The sequence below is a fragment of the Dipodomys merriami genome, unplaced genomic scaffold (assembly GCF_024711535.1).
Source record: "Dipodomys merriami isolate MVZ:Mamm:240054 unplaced genomic scaffold, mDipMer1.0.p SCAF_420, whole genome shotgun sequence".
Lineage (NCBI taxonomy): Eukaryota > Metazoa > Chordata > Mammalia > Rodentia > Heteromyidae > Dipodomys > Dipodomys merriami.
This window is the reverse complement of record NW_027205827.1, coordinates 395,331-417,798: the sequence shown is the minus strand read 5'-3', so window position 1 is coordinate 417,798 and position 22,468 is coordinate 395,331. Positions and strand designations below refer to the sequence as shown.

General features: G+C 41.2%; 1 non-coding gene across 1 annotated transcript; it reads right to left on the bottom strand.

The window, feature by feature from the left end:
* Positions 1 to 22,138: 22,138 nt before the first annotated feature.
* LOC138807558 (U6 spliceosomal RNA) lies at positions 22,139 to 22,245 on the bottom strand. Its single transcript, XR_011366202.1, has one exon. It is a non-coding gene; the product is annotated as a U6 spliceosomal RNA (small nuclear RNA).
* Between the last annotated feature and the right edge of the window lie 223 nt (positions 22,246 to 22,468).

Here is a 22,468-nt window from a genome sequence, read left to right as displayed (position 1 = left end):
TCTGAGGATCCTGGTTTGAAGCCAGCCCAGGGAGGAAAAGTCTGTGAGACTCTTATCTCCAATTAATCACAGAAAGAGCTGGTAGTAGTGCTGTGGCTTTAGTGGTAGAGTGTTAAGCCTTGAGTAAAAAGGAGCTCAGGGACAGTGCCTAAGCCCTAGGCTCAAGCCCTATAACTGGCAAAACAAAATAAAATAAAAAGATTTAAACACATTCACTTGATTGAAAGCTACCTATTGCGTAAGTATTAGAGTTAGGACTCAAAAATCACATGTTTATCACCTTTAGAGGTAGAAATAAATATAAATTACTAAAGCAAATGAGAATCATGTGGCTAAAAAACTACATGTGGTCTGGATAAAGACAGTGGATTAGCCGGGCATCAGTAGCTCTCGCCTGTAATCCTAGCTACTCCGGAGGTTGAGATCTGAGGATCAGGGTTCAAAGCTAGCCCAGGCAGGAAAGTCTGTGAGACTCTTATCGCCAATAAACCACTAGAAAACCGGAAGTGGTGCTGTGGTTCAAACGGTAGAGTGCTCACCTTGAGCTGAACAGCGCAGGGACTGCGCCAAAGCCCAGAGTTCAAGCCCCATGACCAACCGGAAAAAAAATAAAAGGACAGTGGATTAAGTACATGTAGCCATGTCCACTTCTTCCTGAAACTCCATTAAATGACAATAAAAAGCTTTTTCTAAGGTAAAAAACAGAAAAGATGGAAGAACTTAAAATGTAGAAAGCAAGAAAACTGAATATAGAAGGTAAAGCCAAAACAAAACAAAAACAATCCCACATTGCAGAATTCCAAAAAGACCCAGGAAATGGCAACTTCATGTGTGTCTGGAAGTAGTGAAGGAGACATGAGAATAGTTTAAGGTTTAAGTATTAGATGCTCTCTGCATCTCTATACATACATCTAATCAAATTACTTTTTTTCTTTTTGGTAGATCATGGGGCTTGAACTCTGGGTCTGGGCGTTGTCCCTCAGCTCTTCAGCTCAAGGCTAGCACTCTATTTGAGCCACCGTGCCACTTCTCGTTTTCTGGTGATTTACTGGAGATAAGAATCTCACAGACTTTCCTATCTGGGCTGGCTTTCAACCTCAATCCTTAGAACTCAGCCTCCCGGGTTTCTAGGATCACAGGCATGAGCCACTGGTGCCTGGCATTACCATCCTTTCTTAACCCCCTATTCCAGTCCCAAACCCAAGATATCTCCCAGGTGAGACAAGTGCTCTACTTCTTTTTTTTTTTTGGGTCCGGTCATGGGGCCTGAACTCTGGGCCTGGTCACTGTCCATCAGCTCTTCAGCTCAAGGCTAGTGCTCTACCACTTGAGCAACAGTGCCACTTCCGGCTTTTTACTTTTTTCTTATGTGGTGCTGAGGAATCAACCCAGGGCCTCATGCATGCAAGGCAAGCGCTCTACCACTGAGCCACCTTCCCAGCCCCATACTTCTTGAGTCATGTTCCCAGACCTTTTATATTTTGTTCTAAGAGTCTTGCTAATTTTGCCTAGGCTGTCCTGGAATTTGTGATTCTTCTGCCTCTGCTTCCTGAAGAGCTAGGATTAATGGTATGTGGCACAACACTTGGCTTAGAGTTTATTTTCTGAAAAGGAAAAAGTAAAGGCCTCTGGGTTGAAGGATGTTGAAAAGTTTGAGCTAGAGTACAATACTTAAAATGCAGAGACTTAGTGAGCAAACAGTGAATACTGAAACACACACAGAGGCCTCTCTACCTTAGGTCTCACAAAACCCTCTTCTCTCATTGCCAGGATTCTGGGAGTAAAGTGAAACAGCAGGGCTAACTTTTTTACTTCCATTTTCTCGCTCACTCCTTATAATGTCTTGAAGCAAAGCCTCATTCTTCACTTAGGAGACTAAAGTATTCACTGAGGAATAACCAGCTCAATAGGAAATACCTAAAGACCTGGACATTGAAGTTTTCCCAATTAAATAGCTCAGTAGATTAACTTTCAGCAAAGCCCAGCACCAACAAGTTCCGCCCACTCATACCTCTATTTTTTAGACCCTTTTTAAAATAATATGAGCAGACAACCAAGAATAACGAGATACTATACCCAAGGGAAGCATGTAAAAATTGACCAAAGTAATTATAGATAAGACAAATTATGGAGGAAAAGGAAACATCAAAAGTTGTGTTATTCTATAGAGAGAAAAGGAAAAAGAGGAAATTATCTAATTTCTGGGAACTAAAGGACACATCTCTAAGCTTAAACAGATTTAACAAATGTTCAGCACAGTGAATTAAAATAAGCATACAGCAAACTATGCCATCATAAACAGTAAGAAAACTAGAAAAAAAAAGATCCTTGATCCTCAGAGAGAAAAAAAAAATTTAGGTCCCACAAGATGAGGAATTAGAATGGTTTGGCAAGGATATTGTGCCTTAAATTCTGAAAACTAAAGCTATTTAATCTAAAAAGTTTTTATTCAGCATACCTTCAATCAGAAAAGAAATAGTCATTTTTAGATCAGGAAAGTCTTAAATTTGTCTCCTATATTATCTTTCCCAGAAATGTGCTGGAAAAAGGGCCCCATCAAAACAAGGGAATATACTAAGAGATAACAGCCAATGAGATCCAACATGGACAACAGGAAAAGGAATCCCAGGGAGTTACAGATTATAGCTCTTAAATTGGGCAGGCAAGAAAGCTCTTAGCCCAGACTGGGCCAGGTGAGAAGGCTCCAGGAAAGACTTACTTAAGGAAAATGAAAGAGAATATCCAATGAAACTCAACAATGTGCAACTTAGTGTTAAACATTTAAGTGGTAAAAAGTTTAGTGGCAAGTCCACAGGAAAAGCCTACAAAAACCGAAAAGGTAGCCGGGCACCAGTGGCTCACGCCTGTAATCCTAGCTACTCAGGAAACTGAGATCTGAGGATCGTGGTTCAAAGCCAACCTGGGCAAGGAAAGTCCGTGAAACTCTTATCTCCAATAAACCACCAGAAAACAGGAAGTGACAATGTAGTTCAAGTGGTAGAGCACTGGCCTTGAGCTGAAGAGCTGAGGGACAGAGCTCAGGCCCAGAGTTCAAGCCCCATGACTGACAAAAAACAACAACAACAACAAAAAACCAAAAAGGTATATAGGAAAAGAAAATGAACAGTAGAGTCCTGATGATACTAGTATAATCAGAATCAGATTACACTGTACTGGAAGAAGAAATAACAAGAAACATATGCATGATGAACATAGACAAAAATAAAAACAAAAAAAAACCCCAAAAGTCTAAGCCTTGATAAACCAAAAAGCAATATCTAAAACAGAACAATCATGAAATAACAGTAACATCACATTATTAACACATACACAATTAGCTAAAATGAGGTGATTGTAATTGCCTCTGGGGAAAGATTACCCCTTTCTGCTAACAAATATATTTTTTTCCAGCAACTATTTGACTTAAAAACACAGTACCTTTTCTTTATTTTACATATTCAAGACTAAGCAAAAATGCTGCCTTTCATGAAGACTGCTTGCCAATAAAACACAATGTCACTTTATCCTCATGTCCAAAACAAGAGCAACTCCACTTAATACTGTGATAATCACAACATTGTAATAGTTACACTTAGGATTGGGATAGTTGGTTTTCAGAAAACAGTAGAAAAAGAGAATTAAAAACCCAGGTTTTCTCAATTGGTATGTTTATTCAAAATAAAGAACTGATGACCGGTCCTGTGCTTAAATGTCACCGTGGTTGTTTGCTGATTTCTGCCAAACATAACTAATTGTAGAAGACTGTTCACAAATATACTCTAGACACAAAAATGTAAACAGAAATGACTGTGCTATTTCAGACATATTCCCCTTATAATTAACACTTGCTAGAAAGTGGAGTTTGATGTTATTTATCATTACACCAACACTCCCAGAAGCCAAATACCACAGGCATAAGGGCACATGATAACCACAAGACATTTCAAACTTTCCAAATAGTTTTATATTTTAACTGCAAAGATCAGTTACCATAGTCAACTTGTTCTGAACAAGAAGATTTTTTTTATGTCCATTCATTCAATCAGAGTCTCTTACACCTTTCTGGGCTTATTCATTTGCAGACAGGAGGACAAACTGTAGTCGGGTTCTTCATATCATGCAGTCACGGTTGACACCCAAGTCTTCATATGCTGTCCAATTTCTTTAAGATAAATGGAGCTGAAAGAAAAACACAAAATTAGTTTTCACTCCTATTATAGATTAGTCCTAACACTGGGAGGTGAGGGACCTTACAAGTTTAATTCAAGTTTTGAAAACAATTTCAAATGGTTCTCATCCTCTACCTAGTCAACACAGCTAAACAAACTCATTGCCCTTCAAACAACAGCTTCCAGCTATGTGGGAGGCAGTAGTAGGAAGAATGGATTCTCAAACCTAGCAAGGGCAAAAATCTAAGAGCAAACAAAAGGAAATAGGGCTTAGGTGCATGGCTCAAGTGGCAGAGCAGGCCTGACAAGCACAAGGCCCTGAGTTCAATCTTCAGTAACACATCCACAGCAAAGGCAAACATGAAACAGCTAATTTACAAGCAGTTTGGTAAGGGGGAAAAAAAAAGGTAAAATTGAGGACAATTTGGTTGTTTTTTTCAGACCCACCAGCACCCTCTCCTGGGGAAGCAGAGCAATACAGTGAATGAGTACACGGGGAAAGCACTTAGGGGAGACGTCAGCCTCATTGAGCTCTAGTTTAGATCCAAACCATGTTTTCTACAGCATGATCTTGGCATGGCCTTGGAACACCTGAATCATCCCTAACTCTCCATGCAGACAAGCCAACAAAATATGATAGGAGTAATTAGAAGGATACTAGAATGAGGAGAGATGGGCAAATCATTTCTGAAACAGATCAGTAAAATTAAGAGAACTGATCTGCTTCCTGCTCTTAAATCCTGTTCATAACCTCAATGTATTGCAATTGAAATTGAGCTCTCATTTGCAAAGTGGATACAAAGAATCTTAAGCCCTTGCTGTGTAGCAAGTTCTAGGCTAGCCTTGAATTTGTGATCCTCATGAGTGGGATTACAAGCATTAACACTACACACAGTTGAGTTTTGTAAATTATTTGCTATCTTAAACTCTGACAGCTTTCCTAATGGCAGGGAATCCCATGGAGGTGGACAGAAATAATTGACAACGGTTAAGGATTAAATGTCCTCCATACATTGCTATGACCAGAACCAATGCAAAAGAATAGTATTTTTTACTTTTTTGACATGTGTGTATATATAGATATAAATGTAGTTACTGACTCATAAGGATTCTCCTATAGAAACAAATTATTTAGATTTGAATTTCTGTGAAGATTAAATGAGTTAATATGTTCAAAGTGTGACTGGCATTTGATAACTAATAACCAAGTATTCATTGGGTTGTTTGTTTTTTGGTGTTTCAGGGGCCTGAACTCTGGACCTGGGCGCTGTCCCTCAGCTCTTCAGCTCAAGGCTAGCGCTCCACCACTTGAGCCACGGCTCCACTTCTGGCTTTTTCTGCTTATGTGGTGCTGAGGAATGAAATCCAGGGCCTCATGCACGCAAAGCAAGCACTCTACCATTGAGCCGTCTTCCCAGCCCTGTTTTTTTGTTTTTAAAGGTACTCAGGTTCAGTTCTAAGTCAGCTTGGGAAGGCAAATTCGAGACTCTTATCTCCAATATTCCCCACTGGAAAAGGGCTGGAAGTGGAGGTGTGGCTCAAGTGGTAGAGAGCTAGCCTTGAGTGGAAAAAGAGAGTAAAGGTCTTGAGTTCAAACCCCAGTACCGAAAAAAAAAAAAAAACCAAAACCGAGAATTTTAAGCTCAAAGACCCCTATCTTTTCCTTCTCATTCCTCGAGGTGGGGTGGAGGGGAGCAACCACTTTTCTCTGTACAGATAAACAGAACGGTAGCAAAAACTTGGGACTTCGAAAGTCAGTGCAGAGGATGGGAGGCTAGCACTGGGTGAAAGGCTTGGAATTCCACGTCATTCACTGAATAGCTAAACGACCTTGGGTCAGGCCTTTTCCCTACTTTGAAGCTGTGCATCGCTGGTCTGCAAAACCAGGGCGATGTTCTGGAGATGATCCCCAAAGCTCCTTAAAGTCCAATGCTCTTTAGCAATGGCGAGCCGGGAAGAAGAGCCGCGAGGGCTGGCCCACCACGTGCACGTCCTACCCAGCGCCGAAGCCCGCCGCCCGCGAGGTGCGCGCGAACCCGGCGACGGATCGCGTCTCCGGGCTCCGCCCCCTCCTCTAGGCCGCGCCCCTCGCCACGCCCCTCAGCGCCGGCCACCCGGCCGCGCGCGGCCGGGCCCGAGGCGGATCGCGGGCCGGGCGAGGTGGTCTCCCGGCCACAGCCCGGAGGACACTCACTGACTCGCAGCAGGGCCACGTAGATGAGGAAGTTCCGTATGGAGGAGAGCACATCCTCGCGCATCTTCCGTTTCATCTCCTCCGGGTCCAGTTTCGGCGCGAGACCCTCGATCCGGAACATCGCGACTCCGCTCAGCCGCTCCCAGACGCTGCGAGCACCTCTCCTCCGCCGTGGCCGCTCCGCACCCGGAATTGGATCCCACACCACTTCCGGTTTCCGCCCCTCACTTCCGCGCGCGGCTACGGGGACCTGCGAGGGACCATGCTCACCCGAGCAGAGCGGATCTGAAGGGTGGCCTGAAGGGGGCGCCAGCAAACAGCCAGAGGGATTTTTATTTTCCTCCCTCCCTCCCTCCCTCCCTCTCTCCCTCCCTCCTTTCCTTCCCTCCCTCCCTCCTTCCTTCCTTCCTTCCTTCCTTCCTTCCTTCCTTCCTTCCTTCCTTCCTTCCTTCCTTCTTTTTTTTTTTTAAACCCTGCTGAACTGAACTCAGTATGGCAGAAAGGAAAAAACAAACCAGCTAGGCAGGGAATAGGCTGGTGCTCCCCTATTTGAGCCAGCAGAGCCAGACTGCAAGTTGTTTTAGGTGTGTGGAGGGTTTTGTGTGTGTGTGTGTGTGTATGTGTGTGTGCACATAAGTACCATCAAAAATAGTAATAGCTAAAATTGGTTTACTACTTAATATAATCCTCCTTATTCCTGTGTTAAAACCATCATTTCCTAGATTAAAAAACTGAAACACAGACATCTTTAAAACAGTATCTTACCCAGATGTGCTTTAAAATGTTTCGGGTCAGGATAGAAAACGAACGATGAGGAAGAAAGATAAAACAGCAAAATACTTTTTTTTTGCGGGGGGGGGGGGTCCGGTTGTGGGGCCTGAACTCTGGGCCTGGGCGCTGTCCCTCAGCTCTTCAGCTCAAGGCCAGTGCTCTACCACTTGAGCCACAGTGCCACTTCCGGCTTTTTTTTATGTGGTGCTGAGGAATCGAACCAAGGGCCTCATGCATGCAAGGCAAGTGCTCTACCACTGAGCCACCTTCCCAGCCAGCAAAATATTTTTAAAACAACTTAAGCGTTTTATTTTATATATTTACTTTGGAGGTGCTAGAGGTTGAACCCAGGGCCTCACCCATTATAGAAAAGTGTTCTACTACTGAGCCACATCCCCAGCATGATATTCTATTTCAGTTAATTCTTTTTAATTATTGAGAATATTTAGAAATTACAATTATAAGGTAAAAGACAAAGATTGCCAAGTGCTGATGGTTCACACCTGGGACTTTAATCTTCAATTAGCCACCAAAAACCAGAAGTGGAGCAATGGCTCGAGTGGTAGAGCAGCAGTCTTGAGCAAAAAAGCTAGGAAACAGTGCCCAGGCCCTGAGTTCAAACTCAAGCATTGGCGCGCGCGCACGCACACACACACACACAGAGGCAAAGATGGTGAAACTTGCCCACATCCACACAACTACTAAATGGCAGGATAGTTTTATACCTGGTTGGACCTGTGAAACACCAGAGACAAGAGTTTTAAACATTTTCTGTATTATTATTTCTCATTTCTGGAGTTAATTGATCCTTACAAATTATAATGTAGGTCTAGTAGTATAGCATGGGCAATTTAAAATCCGATCAGTATTTTAAAGGTGAGAAGAGGAAGGTTCAGAAATCAAGTGTACTCTCTAAAGTTCTTCCATTAGTAGACATGCAGAGATAGAGTTCTAATGCAGATAATTATAATTATTAAGGTGAATTCTCTTTCTCCTGCAACCAACTGCTTCACTGATAGTCTTTAATAGAGTCTTCAATAGGATGGATATCCTGAGTCAGAAGGTAGGAGTTTAAAGCTATCAGCTTTTCTGTCACAGAATCATCAAAACATTGTTAATAGGCTGTTGCTATCGCAATTTATGAATGGCCATATATAATGCTCAGACATGAACCAGATGACATGAGCTGCTTATATAATTCACTACCAGAATGTTCCTTCTTGATGGCACATTGCATGGCAAAAATGAATTTACTGTGTGAACAACTGCTTATTGTAAGCATTGCCACCCATCTTTCTGGTTGGCAGAGTGCAACACACTGGGGTGAGAATAAGAACCCATCTCCCTTAGTCAAGCTTTAATAACCTTTTGCATCTATAATTCATGTAATGGAATAGCAGAGACTGCTCTGGCATGGGAGGGGCTGACTCCCAAGAAACAGCCTCCAGTCATCCAGAGTGAGTATTTAGGAAATTGACAGTGGTATTGGAAAGCTGCAGGGTCCGTGGAAAGAACTTGGAGACTGGAGATAGACCTCCTAGCTCTGACATCACTACTCCTTGTTTTTACTACAACTTTTACTACAACTTCACTTTTATGGTAAAGGGAGGACATAAAATGAGAAACTCTTTAAAGTCTTCCAGTTTTTAACCATCTGTGCATTTTAAAATTCTAATTGTATCACCTAGAATGAATATCAAAATATCACAAATGGTCCAATATGCAAACTTCCAGTCTGTATGGGTTTCCAGTGGCAGGAAGAATACAGCAGTGAGGAGAGCTCAGCTCATCCAGTTTTTCCAAGAGATTGGGAAGAAATGAGTTCTGACTGGATAATTCCAACAATGTATAACTGCCCCCTGCCCCAGTGTTGACCTAGTTTAAGTGAGCAGTTCACAAGCCGGGCACTGGTGGCTCACGCCTGTAATCCTAGCTACTCAGGAGGCTGAGATCTGAGGATCACAGTTCAAAGCCAGCCCCAGCAGGAAAGACTGTGAGACTCCTATCTCCAATAACCACCAGAAAACCGGAAGTGGCCCTGTAGCTCAAGTGGTAGAGCGCTCGCCTTGAGCTGAAGAGCTGAAGGACAGTGAGTTCAAGCCCCACGACCAACCAAAAAAAAAAAAAAAAAGTGAGCAGTTCACATATAGGGCTACCATAATTATTCTTTACTGAGATGCTTTTGAGTAACTTGGCTGGCTTCATAGAAAACCAAAGATGGGGGAAATTAGCCAATAATAAACAGATTTTAACACCTGAATTTTATTTAAACCAGTGAAACTAAAGAAAAAGTGCCAACTGCTTACTTGGTAGGTCATGTGGCAAATGACTGGCTTGTAAAAAGGCAATATTATTCTTGTAACAATCCCTTAGAAAGGTCTGCTACTTGTTGCTTTTAGTGACAGAGGAAGGTGATAGGAATACAGAGCAGCTGTTTTGTTCTGGATTCTTGGTCTCCCCCCGGTATGGCTCCTCTAATAGTAATAGAGGAAACTTATTCAAAGAGATTAGGTTCCTTTTTAAAAAGGTATTTATTATTTGGTATCAGTGGTGCTTTGTCCAATTACAGTAGGTTTAGGTGAGCAAATCAGTAAGATTTCCCTGAGCAATTTTTCTCAAGGCTAGCATTCTACCACCACTCCACTTCTGGCTTTTTGGTGGGTAATTGAATATAAGAATCTCTCAGACTTTCCTGTACAGTCCAGCTTTGAACTGTGATGCTTAGATCTCTTAAGCAGTATTACAGGCATGATCCAGATAAACCTGGCATAAGAAAATATTCTTTAGAAAGGCAACATTGGATCAAACCACTTCAAATCTTAGATCCACACCCCCCTGCACACACCTTTTTTTTTTCCTTGGGATGATGACAGGTTTGGGTTTACTCTTTAAAGTCCTCTGTAATTCTTAAATGCCATAATTCTGCGCTTATCTTTCCTGTTCTCTTTTGAAGTAAAAGCTACTGGCAGAGGATTTACTGTGATTCGCCATGAAAGGCAAACTTTTTTTGAAAGAGTACACACATAATTTAATATTGATATTTGTATTATTTGGTCTGATCACAAGAGGAAATAGCAGCTGAGGTCATAGCCTGTCTTGTGTTCCATTTAGATCCCAGGAGGGATTTCAGAATCATTTCCTTTGCCTGAACTACTTCCAGATTAAATGGTATGCAAATATTCAGAATGTGCAACCTACCCACGAGAGGATTTGGTGTCTTAGTTTCTATCACTGGGGAGGAATTTATATTGCCTGGTCAGAGATTGATTGAGAAATAAATTCCATAAAATAACAAGAACTTTGTATTTTCTAATTTACAGAAAGAGGTAGACCGTGTATGGAACAGTTCAATCCTAACACTTAACAGATGGGGAAACTGAGGCAGGGAGGGAAGCTTGTTAGGAACAAAGGGACCCAGAACTCTCTGGGTTCAGCAATCCTGTCTCTACTTTCCCCCATCATATCTTGCTGCTTTTGATACTTTATAGTGAATATTCTCATTAATCTCCCCTCAAGCAGAATGACTTTTGCTCCTCAGGAGGCTGAGATCTGAGGATTACAGTTCAAATCTAGCCCTGACAGGAAATTCTGTGAAACTCTTAGCTTCAACTGACTACTAAAAAGCCAGAAGTGGAGCTGTGTCCCAAGTGGTAGAGCACCAAAGCTCAGGGATAGTACTCAGGTTCTGAGTTCAAGCCCCAGGACCAGCACATATACACAACACACACACACACACACACACACACACACACATACACACACACACACACACACACACACACACACACACACACACACACACATATTCTCTCCTCAAATATAAGGATGGGGAAATGAGGTGCTGTGCATCTCCAGTTTAGGAGAAACAGGATAAAGTGTGGTTACTACTCATTAACTAGCTGAGGGCCACCCTTCTCTTCATATTTCCACACCCATCATGATTAGTTAGTCTGGACAGTGTCATTATCCAGGTCACACCTGCCCTTCCTCTTGCCTTTGGGACAAGAATATGACCTGGAATTCCCAAAATAAACCTGACTTTGAAGCCCACTTATGACCCCAAATGAATGAAACAAAGGTGAGAACAGGGAAAGAACTCTTGGTCTCTGAATGGGGGTTCCTCTGTGGGGATGCTAATTCTCACTTAGTTGACTGGATAACTTATTTCCAGAAATTACTGCTTGTGGGTCAGGTATTCGCCTTCCTGTTAAATGGAACAAGTATTGTTGGTAGCTTTTTGTTTGATTGTTTGTTTTACTACAACGTGATTATCATTCATGTGTCCCATTTTAGTTAGGTCTGTCTTTCCTTCCTTCCTTCCTTCCTTCCTTCCTTCCTTCCTTCCTTCCTTCCTTCCTCTTTCTTTCCTTTCTTTCCTTCTTTCTTTCTTTCTTTTTCTTTCTTTTCTTTCTTTCTCTCTTTCTCTCTTTCTTTCTCTCTCTCTCTTTCTTTCTTTCTTTCCTTCTTTCCTTTCTTTCTTTCTGCCTTCCTAGGGATTGAACTCAGGGCTTGTTCCTTTACTTTTTTGCTCAAGGATGGCACTCTAGTACTTGAGTCAAAGCTCCACTTGCATCTTTTTGGTGGCTAACTGGACACAAGAGTCTATGAACCTTCCTGCTCAGGCTGGCTTCAAACTGATTTTCAGTCTCCTGAGTAGCAAGGATTACAGGCATGAGCAACTGCTCCTGATGGTTGCTTTTTTCTTCTTCTTTTTCTTTCCTCCTCCTCCTCCTCCCCCCTTCTCCTTTTCTTCTTTCCCCCCTCCTCCTCCCCTCTCTTCCTCCTCCTCCCCCCCACCCCTTTTCCTCTTCCTTCTGCTCTGGGGCTTGAGCTCCCAAGTATCTTGCTTATAGCTGGACCTCTACCACTTGAGCTGTGACCCCCATTCTGGTATTTGCTGGTTGCTTCCTGATAATCTTGTAGATTTGTCTGCTCAGGCTGGCCTCAAGCTGTGATGGTCAGATCTCAGCCTCTGGTGTAGGTAGGCTTATAAGTGTGAGCAACTGGCATCTGTCTTTTAAATATTTCTAAAAAATCATATTTTCTTTATTTTCTTGCTACAACATCTGCTCAGGCCATCCACTGATTGATCTTCTTTCTTCTGTCTGCAGATCGCCTTTAATATTTTGCAATTGGAGTGATATTTCTAAATATAACTTTTGTAGTGTCAGTATCTTGTATAAAATTAATTTTTCTTTTGCTCTCAGAAAAATTTGCAAATGCTTTGGCCCTGTTTAGAATACCTTGTATTGATCAGATCTCCAGCTTCCTCGCTGACATCATTGCTTTCCACTTTTTAAAAAATCTGGGGCTGGGAAGGTGGCTTGCCTTGCATGCATGAGGCCCTGGGTTCAATTCCTCAGCACCACATAAGCAGAAAAAGTTGGAAGTGGCACTGTGGCTCAAGTGGTAGAGCACTAGCCTTGAGCTGAAGAGCTGAAGGACAGTGCCCAGGCCCAGAGTTCAGGCCCCATGACTGACAAAAAAATAAAAAAATAAATAAATATAGTACCTCTTTTTTACCCTCTATCACTTTTTTTCCAACCAATCCCCCATCCCAATTTCTGTTTCCTATTCCCTGAACACACCAACATTTTGCTCTGGGTCTTTGTACATAATTTCTTCTGATTAAAAATTCTTTCCCCCTGGCTTCATCTGACTGTCTCGTAGTATCAGTGGAATCATCTTAGAATTCAAAATGTCTCATTTCCTTTAATAATAGCAATGAGCAAGAGTTGACTTTTTATTTACTTTTTGTGCTGGTTATAGGGCTTGTACTCAAGGCCTGGGTACTCTCCCAGAGCTTCATTTGCTCAAGGCTAGCACTCTACCACTTAAGCCACAACTCCACTTGCAGCTCTTTATTTTGGGTAGTTTATTAGAGGTAAGAATCTCATGGACTTCTCTGCCCAGGCTGGGTTTGAACCTTGATCCTCAAATCTCAGCCTCCTGAATATCTAGGATTATGGTCTTAAACCACCAGTGCCCAGCTAGCATAGACTTTTTAAATATAACAATTGGTTTTCTTCATATAGGATGTTTATTCTAGGGCATAGGTTCACACCATAGTCCTACCTACTTGGGAGGCAGAAACAGGAAGATCTCAGTTCAAGGCCAAGTAGGCAAGATCTACTGAAAAACAAACTAAAAGCAATGACTTTTAGTAGTAAAACTCAAGTGGTAGGACTCTTGCCTAACAAGTGGGAGATCTTGAGTTCAATTTTCAGAACCTCAAAATAAATCAGATAAATAGAATGTTCATGCTGAGAACACTTGGGTAAAGAGCATATGGGATTCCCTGTACTATCTTTGCCATAATCTTCAACCACTGTAAATAGAAAAATCTTTGAAAAAGTTTATACTAGCTCTCCTGTTTTGGCTTAGCTGTTGTATCTAGAAGACTTGTGACTACTTCTGTTCAGAACACTTAGCATAACGTCTTACCATTTTCTGTGTGTTGGTTTCCTCCACTGAACAATGAAAGGACTCTTGTCTTCTCATTTTCATATCCCTGAAGCTAACAAGTGCCTAGTAAGAACTCCTTGTGGTCTCCGAAGCAAACATTTGCTGTTCAATAAGTTGATATTAGAGGATAGTACCAAAGCTCTTGTGGTAGGGTAACCTGAAATTGTAGTGGGGGAGACATTAAAATTCTTGGAGATTATGAGCAGTCTGCTTGTGTGTCAGTGTCATGGATTTGGCAGATATACAGTGATGGACACACTTGAACATCAAGCCCATTTGTACACACTGTTTATGTTCCCAAGAGAGCCACATGACACTTGTTCCTTTGCAGGTAAAGAACCCCAGGCTGGGTTAGTTCACTCCAGGTAAGCCTCACTGGCTGCCAGCCCATCCCAGGAGGGTGTGGACAGTGTGTTGAGTGTATGAAATCCAACTAGGGCAGACAGCAAAAGAACCGGTTGGAAGAAGGACACCTCACAGAGATGAATCTCCAGTTTGGCAATTCTATTTATAGGTTTTGAATTAATGAGCTGTGTAACTTTGGCCAAGTGGCTGCCTCTTTGTAGGCTCCAGAGTTTGTAAAATGAGGGATTCGATTGTAAAATGAGGTCTCTTATGCTCCTTCCAGGATTGATGCTTGGCGACCAGCGTGAGGACTGTGGACAGCAGTGGAAGGAAGCAGGTAAGTGTGCACTGGGAGTGCAGGGCAGCTGAACAGTGGTTCCAGAGCAGCAGAAGTCTTCAGCAAAAAGAAACCAGGCAAGGCTCTATTTATTCAAGTCATCCCAGAAGCAGAGAGCTCCAGGGCACAATAGCTTACCATGGTGTCTTAAGGTTCTCACTCAAGTCTAGCAGAAGAAAATCTTTCCAAGGATTAATCCCCAGGATTGGATAAGGTGAATTGGCAGGGTAATTTTCCCTTAATAAAATGACCACATTGGTGGAAAGGTGGTTTGTTGTTGTTGTTAGTGTTACCAGCTGGGAGTTTTGACTATTGTCTTTGCTCTGCCTGGAGCTTGGCTGGGGGCAGGTGTGATATAGCAACAACATAAAGTTACTGAACTGTTGAGGTTATAAATTGGAATGATTTGACATTGGAGGCTATGAACTATCAAGTTGTAGAAATTCATTTAATAGTTTAAAACTATTACAGCTACCAGTCCTATCTTATTATATTGTAGCATTATCTATTATACTTAATATTTTATTTTAATAATAATTTTATATTATTTTAATAATAAAATTATTATTATTATTATTTGCAATGCTAGGGATCAAACCTAGGGCCTGGCACAAGCTAGGCAAATGTTCTATCCTAGCCCCAGGTTGTAGAAATTTAGAACTATCTTAGTCAAATTAAAAACCCATTTTCTTTTATCTTAATTGGCCTTTATAAATATGTGCTTGGGAAGCACAAAGAAAAGAATGTATTTGCTTCATTGAATAAATATGTAACCGATCAATACTAGTTAAGAAGGTATAGTATTTGGTGGAGAATTTAGGATGAGTAGAGAAGAAAAGTAATCGTTAAAAATTAGAGAAAGATTCTTTCTGATATTGTTTATAAATATTAGAATCTTTGAGGAGTGAGCAGAAATGTCCATTTTAGTCCTTGAAAGAAATGGAAATATGTAGATGTAAGCTTTTCACAGGTACACAGGGTGGCTCAGTGAGACTCCTTTTAACTTTGGTTCTTCTTCTGTGTTGACTTGATTCTTCCTCCTTACATACATAGCTACCTGATGATTTACATAGGTTCAGAGAAGGCAGCACCCAGGTGGGCCAGGGAGCAAAGACAAGATACATTCTGAGAGATGAAGGAACTATTTAGAACCAGGAAGAATTAGAGGAAATGGGCTCAACTTGAGAAACACCCAGGAAGAGGAACCCAAACATAATAATCCATTAGGATTTAGTCTGTGCTAGACATGTTCTAAATCATTGAATATAATTTACACCATAACACTCAGAAGCAAGTTGTATTGCTTCCATTTTACAAATGGAATGCTCAGATGGTGATAAGTTGGTACAGTGGAGATATAGATCCAGCCTATTCAGCTTCACAGTTGTTGCTATTAATCACTGTGTCTTGGTACATTTATGACCTTTCAAGGTTGTCTATGACTCTAATTCTGTTTTCAGCAACCAGGCTGGGACTGGAAAGGTAAAAGGATTTGTTGAATGTTCCTGATCTGAATAGAACACAGTAGTCTCAGCTCCTGCCTAAACCTAATACTTAGAGTCTGTTGGAGGCTCCAGTTGGCTCAGGATGGTACTTGGGAGACACAGAATGTTAGCCAGGCCCTGAGGGCTGGTGGCAGAAGCTAAGTCCAAGCAGCTGATAGGTAACTATGGACAGTATTCCCCTTCACTGAGTACTGAGTCCTACCAGGGAGGAGGTGAGGAAACAGCTTGATCATTCTGTAACATACACTGAGAACTCACTGTATACCAGCACCTGTGCTGGGCAGGACCACTGCAAGCATAGAATTAAAGTGGGCCCATTCTGTGCCCTACAAGCACCCTATGCTAATATGAGATGGGCTGCTTGTCAGAACTCTGGAAATTTCCTTTGGATCCTGTCCTGGTTTGTATGGCAGACAAGACTGATTCTAGACCCAATTGTCACTGTAAGTAGAATTTGAAAACTTCAGCTCACTGAGAGCAGGGAGGTTGTAAAACTTTCAGACCCTTGGATGAACTTTCTGGAGCATAAGAATGTTAGGGTGAAGGCTGCAGCAAGGCTGGGTAAAATGCAAAAAGGCCTTCTCTGGCTAGAGAGATTATTAGATGAGAGGAAGCGGAAAGAAAGAAAGAAATGTACTCTTATATTCATGAACACTGAGATCTATTTATCCCTGTAGAAGAGGACATTTATTTTATGATTTGTCATGGAATTTTCTTTTGGGTCAGGATTCTTCAGCAATGATGAAATTTTGGTAGGCTAGGGGCTTATTTGGTGATGTTGGATTTGTCTATGTGATTTAGTTCATGCTTATCATATTGTTGAATTATTTATATTGCTTTGCTTCAACCTCTAAGCCATTGCAGTTTGAATAAATAAACTTTATGGTCATGCTTCCCATAAACAAAAAAAAAACACCTGTATTTTTCTGGCAGGTCTGAGTTCTAAATTTTAAAAGTTATAAGATGTTGGGGTTGAAATGCTTCTTGCAAACTTTTCCCATTGCCATCACCATACCTGTGCATGAACGAAACTCTTTCCTTTATACACTTAGATTGTCTGGAGACATAGAAAACTCAACTTAATAAATATATCTGGGTGTATGGCTCACACCTGTAATGCTAGCCACTCCAGAGGAAGAGATCAGAAGGACTATGGTTGAAGGCCAGCCTTCAAAAAATTAGCAAGATTTCATCTCAACCAATAATCCAGCTGTATGCCTGTTATCCCAGCTGCTTGGCAAATGTAAATAGTAGGATCATGGTCTAGGCTGACCAGCAACAGACTGAGACTGTATCTGAAAAATAACTACAGCCAAAACATAGAGATAGAGCACCTGTCTAATGGGTGCAAGACCCTGAGTTCACCACCACCACCCCCTCAAAAAAAGTTAACAAACAGATACAGGGAATGAATTCATTAAGTTCTTGTCTCAAATCCACTTTAAGGATTCAGTTGGAACTTTTACTTCTTAGGTCTTTTAGGTCTCCACCTGAAATTCCAGGCTACATAGCCCAGCACTGGGCAGGAGCAGAGTGCAAATAAGAAACCACAGATTAAGAAGACCTTCAACCCTCACATATCCTGCTAGGCTATGGTATGCCAAGATATTTTCTCTTCTAAGTCCTGGGAAAAAAGAAGAGTTATTTTTCACATGGAGCCACAATTCAAAGGAAAGTAACCATGAATGAAATTAGAACTTAACAAAGAATTAGGGAGAAGGAATGAAATTGGTGCTTCCTGAAGCTTCATTGAACAATGACCTCCTCATTAGCAGTAATTGGTTGAGTGTATGTAGCTTTGTTTAAAGATGGAAGATAAAGGATTCCAAAGAGCTCTTCTTTGCTTTACTGACCCTTTACTCTCTGTGCCTTCCTCAGTAGTAAGTCCATCTGCTGGTCTGTGTTGTATTGCTCTGGCTAAATTCTCCAAATAGGGTCTGACTGCATGTGACCTTTCTGATCCATTTATAACAGAAGCATTTTGGGGCTGTTTGAACCACATCAGCACCTTTTTCTTTTGGAGCAGATGGAGATTAGGAGGACTTATTATTAGACCATTTTTCAGCATTAGGCCTGTCATAGAGCTAGGAATGAGAATTATAGGGTCAAGGACTGACAGTCAAAATTCAAAGAGATGTAAAATTAATGAGAAACCCCATTGTTTAGGTCTTGATGTTAGACTCTCACCTTCTTCAGAGATCTAGACATATGAAATAAAATGACATCAGCATAAAACAGCCAAAGATCACTAAATAAATGAATAGGAGATAGCAAGAGTGTATTTCTTCAAGGAAAGTTCCTCTGAGAACTCAGATCCAGGTCATGGATCAGCTAAGCTTGTAGCCCTCAGTAACATAATATATATAGCTAACAAAATATAAACAGAGTCCCTTCCAATATTTCATTCCATTTAAATGTCCTGTCCTGTGTCACAAATAGGCTGAGAAATGTCTCCTTAGAGGGATCTTGCTTGCATTCAGTTTTTCCTGGTAAACTTCCTCCATCTCCACATGAAGCCCTCTCCAACTCATGGAATATATTCTGGCTCAATGAAATTTCCTGCTGATTATTTAAGAAATTTGATGTAGCCTTCCTACAAAGACTGTCAAGTGACAGTGAAATGTTAAACTCCATTGGGTTTGAAACAAATTTCAAAGACACTGCCATGGCTGGAAACTTTATTTTCTTTTGTAAATCATTTATGGGAACTGACATCAGAAACAACTTATTTATCTTGAGGGCAACTGTACTCATAACTTTAGAAACACTCATTAAAGCCAGGCACTGGTTGGCACCTGTAATCCTAGCTACTCAGAAGACTGAGATCCAGAGGATTGCAGCTCAAAGCTGCAGGGAGCAGAAAAGACCATGAGGCTCCATCTCCAAACTAACCAACAAAAAGCCAGGCTGTGGCTATGTCTTCAGCTGAGCAAGAAAGCTGAGCAAGGCCCTGAGTTCAAATCTTACTACCAATAAGAAGTACTTATTGAGAGTATTTAAATTTTAATAAAAATAGTAGCTAAAATGCACTCTGGGCCTATTATATGCTAGGCCCTGCCTGCTCTGAGAGCTTTGCAAGTGTGGTTGAATTTAATCTTCTCAATAATTATTGTGATGTAAGTATTATTATATTATTATCTCAATTTCACAGGTAAATATTATTAAGCCAACCTTTGCTCCTGAATTCCTGACCAATCATCCATCCTATCTTTCAACATCTCTGGATGTTGAGCATCTCAAGTGTAAGCTATAAAAAACTTGGTTCCTAATATTTCCTACCTCTAACAACCTGTACCCTAGACTTCATCTCAGGTAATGGCAACTCCAGTTCCCTGACATCCCATCTCCAACCTGGTCAGCCAATCTTGTTGCTCTACCTTTAAGCCATATATAGAATCCATCACTTTTCACCCCTCCACAGCTCCTACCTTGAATCAGCTCCCCTTCCCTCTCACCTTGATGATCACAATAACTTTCATCTGCCCTCGTGCCTTTCCGATCTCTCCTCCTTGTGCTAAAGTACAAGCTTGTTAAAATATAAGCTCACAACCTTCCCGGGCGTCCCATCTGACTCAGAGGGAACTTGGAGCCTCTCAATGGGACATAGCCTCAACAGGGAACAGCTTCTTCTTTGACTTCATCTCTTACTTCTTAGCCTCCCCTATTGGCTCCAGCAACTCTGGCTTCCTGGCTCTTCTTCAGTTAAGTCCAGCCTGCTTCTGCTTTAAAGTCATAACCCCTACCATTCCCTCCCCCTGCAATGCTTTCTCCACCACCATACCCTTTGGGTTTGTATCTGCCTCACTCTGAGATCTTGACTCCAATATGATTCCCCAGAAAAACCACACACTATTCAGCCTCCTGAATGCCTAGGATTATAGGCATGAGCCACCAGCGCCTGATGTATTTAATTGCCTGGCTCCCCCCAATAGAATATGAGCTCCATGACAGCAGGGTTTTTTCTTTCTTTTTCTTGTTTCCTTTCTCCTTTCTTTCTCTTTGCCTTCCTTCTTGACAAGATTGATTTCAGTTCATGGTTTCTGAGGTTTCAATCCATTATGGTAGGGTGTGTTTCTTTTCTTTAATGCAAGTGGCCTGAGATCCAGCACTAATAGTAAAATACTCAAGAGACTCAGGGTTTTGAATATCTGAATAAATGAGTAAATGAGGATTGTAACTTACTTGACTATGAAATATTTCAGAGTCAAGTGGATACATTAAATTGTAAAGCTAAGTTGCAAGCCCAGAGACTTTGATTCCCAAATTAGCTTTAATCATTATATTATAGATAGATAGATAGTAGATAGATAGATGCCCAAGCATGTGGCTTTTACATGGGATTTACATTTTAGTGCTTTCTAAAAAATGATAGTGACATTTCAGTCACTGTCTCATGACAGTGACATGACTTTCAAAAATGCATCTTTTTTTGCAAATTTTTTATTGTGATTAAGTGATTACATAATTTCACAAATTTCAAAGTATTGTGGGATAGTGAATGCTTAGTTAAGGTCACAAACACATTCTAACTTTCATGGGGCAAATTGTCTATCATGATCTATAAAATTTATGCGTTGTATGAGCTTTGCGATAGTTATTTCTTCCACATTGGATGATATGTACATTTATTTTGTTTTGCATAGCATTAGCTGTTCCCTCTTTCTCACTTGTTCCCTCCTTCCCATTGCTGCAGTTGAGTTGCTTAGTTCATTTTGGTCAATGTCCAGTGCAGCTGATGGGTCCCGCTGTTGTATGTTTTCCCCTGATTCCCTCTAGTTCTGTGTCGTCCTCCTGGTTTCCCTCCAGTGTGCACATATATTCCATATATGTGATCAGCAGCATGGGGTTATTTAGTAGTGATTCGACCAGATGAGTGGAGGTCCTTTGTTTCTCAAGTCTTGTTAACTTTGTCTTATTACCTTATGTTGTGGCTCAAGAGGTAGAGAACTCACCTTGAGCTGAAGAGCTGAGGGACAATGCTCAGGCCCAGAGTTCAAGTCGTAGGACCAACAACAACAAATTTTCCTTTCTTGTTCATTACTTCTTCTTTGGAAGCAACTAATATTAACATTTTCTTGTGTGCCTTCTATACTTACACTGAATTCATATTTATTACTCCCTTTTAAAAATTGTGATAGAAAGTACTCATAAATTGTAATCTTTTAAATTATTATTCTTTTTGGCAGAGCTGAGGATTTGTCTATAAGGGCCTCACTCAAAGCCTCATGCTTGCTAGGCATACACTCTACCAATTGAACTACAGTCCAATCCCCTTTTGCTTTACTTATTTTTCAAATGGGGGCCTCATTATTATTTTTTTTGCTAGGGGCCAGCCCTGGACATGATTTTCCTACCTATGCCTTCCATGTCAATGGAATTACAGCATGCATTACCATGTGGAGCTCATTTGTTGACTTAGAGCCTTGCCAACTTTTTGCCCAAACTGGTTTCAAACCTTAGTCCTCAAATGTCATCCTTCTGAGCTGTTACAATTACAAGCATCAGCTGTCAGCACTCAACTGACTTAAATTTTGATTTTTTCTTTTTCTTTTTTTACTTGTCGGTTGTGGGGCTTGAACTCTGGGCCTGGGCACTGTCTCTGAGCTCTTCAGCTCAAGGCTAGCGCTTTACCATTTGAGCTACAGCACCACTTCCCGTTTTCTGGTGGTTTATTGAAAGTCTCATGGACTTTCCTGCCCAGGCTGGCTTTGAACTGTGATCCTCAGATCTCAGCCTCCTGAGTAGCTAGGATTACAGGTGTGAGCCATCGGCTCCTGGCTTTAAGTTTGTTTTTTATAACATCTATACTATTTACTTTCTTACCCTTTTTCTCTCTCTCGTCTTTCTCTCTGTCTTTCTGTCTTTCTGTTTCTCTCTCTGTCTCTGTCTCTCTGTCTCTCTCTCATCGATCATGGGGCTTGAATTCTGGGCCTGGATACTGTCCCTCAGCTCTTTAGCTCAAGGCTAGAGCTATATTCCTTGAGCCAGTGCTACTTCTGGCCTTTTCTGTTTATGTCGTGCTGAGGAATAGAACCCAGGGCCTCATGCATGGGAGGCAAGTATTCTACCACTAAGCCACCTTCCCAGCCCCCTTCTAACTCTTTTTATGAGGTATAGTGTTCTATATCTCAGCTCTTTTCATTTCTCCTATCTTGTATCTTAGAGATGGTGTCATATATTGCTAGGTAGGCAGGTACTCTACCATGTTAGCCATACCTTCAGCTCATTCTTTTTTTTAAATTAAGAATGATTATTATATTCAATTTTGAGCATATAGAATTTATTCAACCAGTCACTACTGACAGATGTTAAAGTTGCTTCAAATCTTTTGTTGTTGTAGTAGACATTTTTTAAAAATATGGAATACTTTACAAATGTGCATGTCATCCTTGTGCAGGGGCCATGCTAATCTTCTCTGTATCATTCCAACTTTAGTATATGTGCTGCCAAAGTGAACACAATGTAGAACTTCTGACTCTCACACTATGATGGATAAGGTCACATAGGTCATCTCAGCAATTGTGTGTGTGTGCACACGTTCGTGCATGCACTCGTGTACACCTGTGTGCCAGTTCTGGGGCTTGAACTCAGGGCCTGAGCTTTAGTGCTCAAGGCTAGCACTCTAACTACTTGAGCAAAGCTCCACTTCCAATTTTTACTTTAGTAAATAATTTTGTAGTTA